This window comes from Quercus suber, unplaced genomic scaffold (assembly GCF_002906115.3).
Source record: "Quercus suber isolate HL8 unplaced genomic scaffold, Cork oak 2.0 scaffold_707, whole genome shotgun sequence".
NCBI classification, from domain to species: Eukaryota; Viridiplantae; Streptophyta; class Magnoliopsida; order Fagales; family Fagaceae; genus Quercus; species Quercus suber.
Window position 1 is genome coordinate 277,570 of NW_027070148.1, and position 7,029 is coordinate 284,598.

Sequence of the window (7,029 nt, forward strand, 5' to 3'; positions counted from 1 at the left end):
AGCTCGATAGAAGTTGAATCTATCGAGATCTAAGAAATCATAATTTCCAAATTTGATTTTCGACTCATGCTGACATGTATGTGTAGAGTTTTTTTTTTTTTTTTTTTTTTCTCACAATCCTAGACATATATAAGGCTTATTTTAAATGCCATTATATATGGAGAACACATGCAGAAAGTGACCTAGTGTCTTATTCTCTTTGCAAGAAGTTACTGCGTCTTTTGTGACTTAGGGTTTTGTAGCCAAGTACTTTTTGATCTTTATTGTTGATGAAGTGAAGAACTTTGCAGCCAACAACATTTTTAAGTTACTGGAGTTAGTCATGTACTGGGATTCGTGCAAAAGGGTGACGTTCATATATTGAAGAGTTGAGATGTTCTGAAGTGGTAGAAGGTTTCTGCTATAAGATTATCTATGAGAATTGTAGAGTTTAGGGACAAAGATTTTGTACTAGATCTAAAACTTCTCTTTATTATAGTAAATTGCTTTTCAGGAAGGTTTCCTCCTAGGTTTTTTACTGTAAAACTAGTTTGTTTTATTGTTTTTCCTGGGTCATCACATCTTGTCTGATTTACTATTCTGCTGTGCATGATATTGACATGATATTAATGTTTATTTGTTTTAACAAGATTTATTCATAATAAATCTAATTAATAACTTGGGTTTAAAACTTGCTAATTCTATCAATCGAGGTCTAAATTTCTCAACAAAAGTAAATCAGACACAATTTTTCTCTAAATTAATTTAACAAAATCTCATCCAATTTACTGTGTGATAATTTATAAAACTATTAACACGTAGTTTTATTCATTTAAGCTATTTAACTATTGAAGGTAATCTTTTTCACAAAAAAATGGTGATGTTATATATATACAAGAATTTCCAAGGGGAAAAAAGTAGTATACACAGTCTAGGGATGATTCATTAACATCGGAAATATAAAAGCAAAACAGGAATTGTCTCCTTCTTTGACCAAGTGGGCGTTTGTGGCCAAATTTGACACGAAATTGCTAGACTGAAACAGTGGGTCATTAATCATTTTATAAGATATATTGAAACTTGGAAAGTGCATATTCACACACGCAACACATAATAGAAAGAAGTAAAAATGGATTCCAAGACACTAAAGGCCGATAAGCCTCATGCAGTTTGTATTCCATTTCCAATTCAAAGCCACATAAAAGCAATGCTCAAGTTTTCAAAGCTTCTCCACCATAAAGGCTTTCACATAACCTTTGTTAACACTAAGTTCAACCATCAGCGTTTTCTGAAATTTAGAGGTCCCAACTCCTTAGATGGTTTGTCTGACTTCCGATTCGAAACCATTCCAGATAACCTTCCTCCATCGGATCTAAATGCCACCCAAGACCTCTCTTCTCTTGGCAACTCCATTATGAAAAACTTCTTGGCCTCATTTTCTAACCTTCTTGTGAAACTCAACAGTGCAATTTCAAATGTTCCTCCAGTGACTTGTATTATCTCAGACGGTTTCATGCAATTCACCATCAACGCTGCTCAAGAACTCGGAATCCCAATTCTAATGTTCTTCACTATCTCCGCTTGTAGCTTAATGGGTTACATGCAGATTCCTCCTCTCAAGGATAAAGGCATCATTCCACTTAAAGGTGTGTAACAAAAAATGCGTAACTCCATTGAAATCTTGCATTAATTTATTAGAGCAATTGCACTTTTGGATTATTAATTATTATTATTTTTTGGAGAAGAATTATGAATTATGAATTATTATTATTATCATAGTTACAATTTACAAACTTACAATATCCATCTTTACTTCTTTAGTTTAAAATGTAGCAATATCCTATTTTATTTTATTGTACTGATCATTCTAATGAACACTTTACTCCTCTATTATCATTTTATATTAAAAACTCAATTTTTTTGTTAGTTGAAAATGGGCATGAACCAACATTTTAATGACTTTTATACCCTCTTATAACAAACATATCGCATGCGCGCGGTAATACACAATTGACAATTTGAAGGATTATAGTTGTGCATATGTGACGTGTTTGTTATGGGAACGTATTAAGACCATCATTGTGTTTGTTATTGGATGGTAAATATTAATACCATTAAAGTGTGGGTCTGGCCATGTATTTTTTTTTTTTTAAATTGAATTAATTTTTTTATTTGACAAAAACACTAACCTATGGGGAAAGAAAAATGTTCATTACAACATTGCAATGTTTAAACTAAAATGAGAACATTGCAATTTTCTTATAGTATTAAGGGGGATGAAGTGTAATTTTTCTGTTTTATTATGGTTAAAAATAAATTTAATTTTAAGCTGAAAATATTTTGTCTTTTTGCAGATAAGAGCTATCTAACTATGGGTATTTGGACACAGTTATAGATTGGATTCCAGGTATGAGAGGCATTCGACTCAAGGATCTCCCAAGTGAGGCTCGAACCATAGATCCAAATGATGCTATCTTTAAATTTGTGGTCGAAACAGCAGAGAGAGCTCCTACGGCTTCAGGAATTGTTATTCAAAAATTTGATGCATTAGAGCAAGAAGTTTTGGATGCTCTCTTGACCATGTTTCCTCATGTATATGCCATTGGCCCTCTCCAACCACTACTCAATCACTTACCCAATGACCCTTTAAAATCAATTGGATATAGTTTATGGGAGGAAGAAATTGAGTGCCTCTAATGGCTTAACTCTAAGGCGCCCAACTCTATAATATATGTGAATTTTGGCAGCATAGTTGTCATGACACCAACACAGTTGGTTGAGTTTGGTTGGGGACTTGCAAATAGTAAATATTTATTTTTGTGGATAATTAGACCTGATTTAGTTGTTGGTGAATCAGCAATATTGCCACCTAAGTTCAAGTTAGAAACTAAAGAAAGGGGTCTGATAGCTAGTTGGTGCCCTCAAGAAGAAGTGTTGAACCACCCCTCCATTGGAGGGTTCATAACACATAGTGGGTGGAATTCAACTATTGAAAGTATGTGTGCAGGATTACCAATGCTTTGTTGGCTATTCTTGGGAGATCAACAAACAAACTGTAAGTATACTTGCAATGAATGGGGCATTGGCATGGAGATTGATAATGATGTCAAGAGAGAGGAAGTGGAAAAGATTGTGAAAGAGTTGATGGAAGGAGAAAAGGGTAAGAAAATGAAGAAAAAAGCCATGGAGTGGAAAAAGTTAGCTGCAGAGGCCACTGAGCCACTTGGTTCTTCATCCATTAACGTGAACAATTTGGTGAATGAAGTGCTTTTATCAAAATGATAGATATTTTAGGAATAAAAGTGATAAAAAATTTATTATAATTTGTGAAGATTTATTATAATAGCAAGAATGTAACAATAACGCATTATATAATTATGTTAAGTGAATTTTAGGCCTTGTTTGGATTCCTTTTTTTCATCGCTCAATTTCTGTCACTCATCACTCATCAATCATCACTTAAAATACCCTACTTGTTTGGCACCATCACTCACTTGCCATCACTCAATATTTTTCACACTATTTGTGGGTCCCATACATGTCACTTGGTGCAGCGTTTTTTTTTTTCTTTTTTTTTTTAGTACCCTAACTCACTGAACCCAGAAAAAAAAAATTTCACCGAACCTAATGGAAGAAGAAGAAGAAGAAGAAAAAAAAAAAAAAACCCGAACCTAGTGAAAGAAAAAGGAAAAAAAAAAAAAACCCAGAAACCGCACGCAATGAAGGAAGAAGAAGAAGCCACCTAGTGTGAAAGGAAAAAGAAAAAAAAGAAGATGAAGAAACGCACGCACCGAACCTAGCGAAGAAAAAAAAGAGAGATGGTCAAAAGTTGCAGCTGAGTTGATAATGGGTCCCTCCATGTAGTGTTATTTACGAAAATGCCATTGAAAACAGAGTTATGGAAATTGAAAACAACTAAAATGTGTTTTCAGTTTCCATAACTCATCATTCAAAAATCAGAGAATTGAGTGATGAAAACTGAGTCACGGAATATGAGTCACAGAATCCAAACAACTGCTCTTCCGTGGGCCCCACTAGTATTGGATCATGAGTTATGAAAACAGGATGATATCACTCAGTTTGTGGGTTTCCAAACAACAACTTACTAATCATGATTCAAATTTATTATAGCCTTTTGTAAATCCAATTAAAATTAATGCCACTTTAGATTCTAATTACTATTATACTTTTTTATATAAAATGTATAATTCATTCCTGCTATTCATCAATCTCTTATTTTAGGCTTAAAAAAATCTCTTAATTTTATATTCAATTTAGAAACTCATATTTGATTATTGTATTTTGATTAATCTATACTTTATTTGTGTTTAAAAAAAATCATTTTTTTATTTGCATCAAATATGTCAAATTTATTTGCTTATTGTGATAAATATATTGAGATCCTATCAATCATGCTTTGTCCAAACTTTTTCTTTTAATAAATCTTCCTCTTTGATAAATATATATACATATATATATATATATATACATATATATATATATATATATATATTTTTTTATAAGCTTTGATAAATATATTGCGGTCCTACCATCACGGGGAAAAAATATTTCGATGGTCCAGAGTTCAGCTTTCTGGCCCAAATTTTGACGAAATAGTTAGGTTGAAAAAAATGGTTCATTTATAGGATACAATAAAGTGCATATATAGGTCGGCTTCACAGCCCAAATTGTCCCCAATTAAATAGCTAGCTAGATTGAAACAGTGGGTCATTATAAAAATATTAATTTAAAAAAAAAAAAAAACAAAGAAAATACTGCGTCATTTTACATATAAGACAAATTAAGGGTGCATATACCCTTGCAAACATAAATGACAAAACCATTTTCACACAAAACCCTAACTCTACATACCATAGGTTACTTCCTGCTTGCGCATGCGGTATGCCTAATTATGTTTACATATATAGGTTGGTCCATGAGTGCGCATGAGGCCGCTAGAAGAACAATTTGTGGAAGTATTTTTCAAAAGAAAAGATGCAAAACCTAATCCTACGTTATTGAGGGACTGTTTTTGCACCCCAATTTTAAACTATAAAAAGGGCCTTCTAGACTGTTGCAAAGCATTAAACAAACACTTGGAGAAAAACACTCTAAAAGACTGCATACAAGCACTCAAAGACTCAACTGGTAAAGTCTCTGATGGTTGTATAAGAGATCTGAGGTTCAATCCCCGCCTACACCAAAAACTGATTGGTATTTTGGTCTGATGATAAAGAGCTATCATCAGGAGCGGACACCATAGGTTGAAACTCTTTTTCTCTCAAAAAAAAAAAAAAAAAAGTCTTCAAAAGAAAGAAAAGAAATCGATTCCAGCATGTTTGTAGCTGATAAACCTCATGCAGTTTGTATTCCATTCCCAATTCAAAGCCACATAAAGGCAATGCTAAAGTTTTCAAAGTTTCTCCACCATATGCATAAAGGTTTTCACATCAACTTTGTCAACATTTGTAGACATTGTATTTTGTACTCGTTAATAAATTTTGGTCCCCGGCCCCAATGATGAGCTTGACATATGTCAACCAAGAGTAATTAAAGAGTTCACAATAGTTTGGAAATAATCACAACTCAAAAGTGCTCAAGCCACTTTGAAATTGATACTGAAAAATGACCTTTGCTCACTTTTTTTACCATAACTTTTGATCCACAAAGAATATTTGAGTGAAGTTTCTTTCATTGGAAATTAGACATTCTGGGCTTCAATTTAAACATAAATTTTGCCTAATTTGGAATTATATCAAGTAAGTTATGACCATTTGAAATTTGGCCAACTGGGCAGTCCAATTTTCTGGGTTTTGAAACTTCATTTTAAGGGCTCAAAACATCATGCTTTGATGTGGGCTGGCCCATAGACCCTTGGAACGTCCAAAGAAAATTAAAAAGCCTCAAAAACACTAATTTTAACTTATAAATACTCATTTTATGTCTCAAATCAAAACCCTAGCTAGGGAGAGTTATTTTTAAGCCTCCATCTTCTTTAAAACCCTAATTCTCTTTTCTAAAACACACACACAGCCCCTTAGCATGTTTTTTTACAAATTAAAAACCTCTCTTTAGTTAGTTCTAAGGCAGAAACTATTTTTCAAAATTGATTTCTCAAAAACCTTTTTCAATTAAGGTTTGTTCTTGAGTTGTGATTATCTAAACTATTGTATTCTTTTGATTATTCTTGTCCTCAATCTAATCTTTGTGTTGTAGTCATTGAGGGGTCGGTTAAACAACTTCAAATCTATGATTTTAAAGCAATGTGAGCTTCTTTTCCATAGTTTCCCACTTTGTTTAATGTGATTCACATGTTTTTCTCGATATAGTTTCTCCATTCATTATATTTGTTTGTTTGATGTTTTTAATTATGTTTGATATGTTTTAATATGCTTTTTTAGTTTAGGTTTATGTAATTTTCACGTTTTAAAGCATGTTAGGTTGTTAGTTTATGTAATTTTCACATTTTAAAGCATGTTAGGTTGTTAGTTTCCTTAGTTTTTGTTTTTTCTTTGTTTTTGTGTTTATGAGTTTCTTCTAGGTTAGGGTTTCTGGGGGCATGTCTACACACGCATAATTCTGTATGCGCATGCAGGCTTGAAGTATGTGTGCGCATGCAGGCTTGAAGTATGTGTACGCATACAACTAGCACACGTATGCAGGCTCATGTATGCGCATGCATACTTTAGCTTAGAAACCCTAATCCGAGGCTTTCTGCCTCTTTTTCTTTATTTCCCTGTGTCATATGCCTCTGTTTTGGCTCCTTTTTATGTTTTTGGATCTCTGTTCCTCTGTTTAATTGTTTGTTTGCCTTGAACATGCTAGATTAGTGTTTTCTTTTCTTTTATTGTTTTAATGCCATGAACATGCATTCATATGTCCATTCATTGATGCATAGGTGCTGAGATGCAATAAGGTAAGTCATGCATCGACATGAACATGCATTGGATATACTTAATGATGAGTTGAACATGCTTGGTTGGATGATGTGTTCTTCATGTCGAGAATGCAATCACATGTTTCTTTGATGTTGCCATGTTTATGCTTCTG

General features: G+C 33.1%; 1 pseudogene; it reads left to right on the forward strand.

The window, feature by feature from the left end:
- The first annotated feature begins 1,098 nt into the window (after nt 1–1,098).
- Nucleotides 1,099–3,370, forward strand: LOC112028290 (7-deoxyloganetin glucosyltransferase-like; annotated as a pseudogene).
- The last annotated feature ends 3,659 nt before the right edge of the window (nt 3,371–7,029 follow it).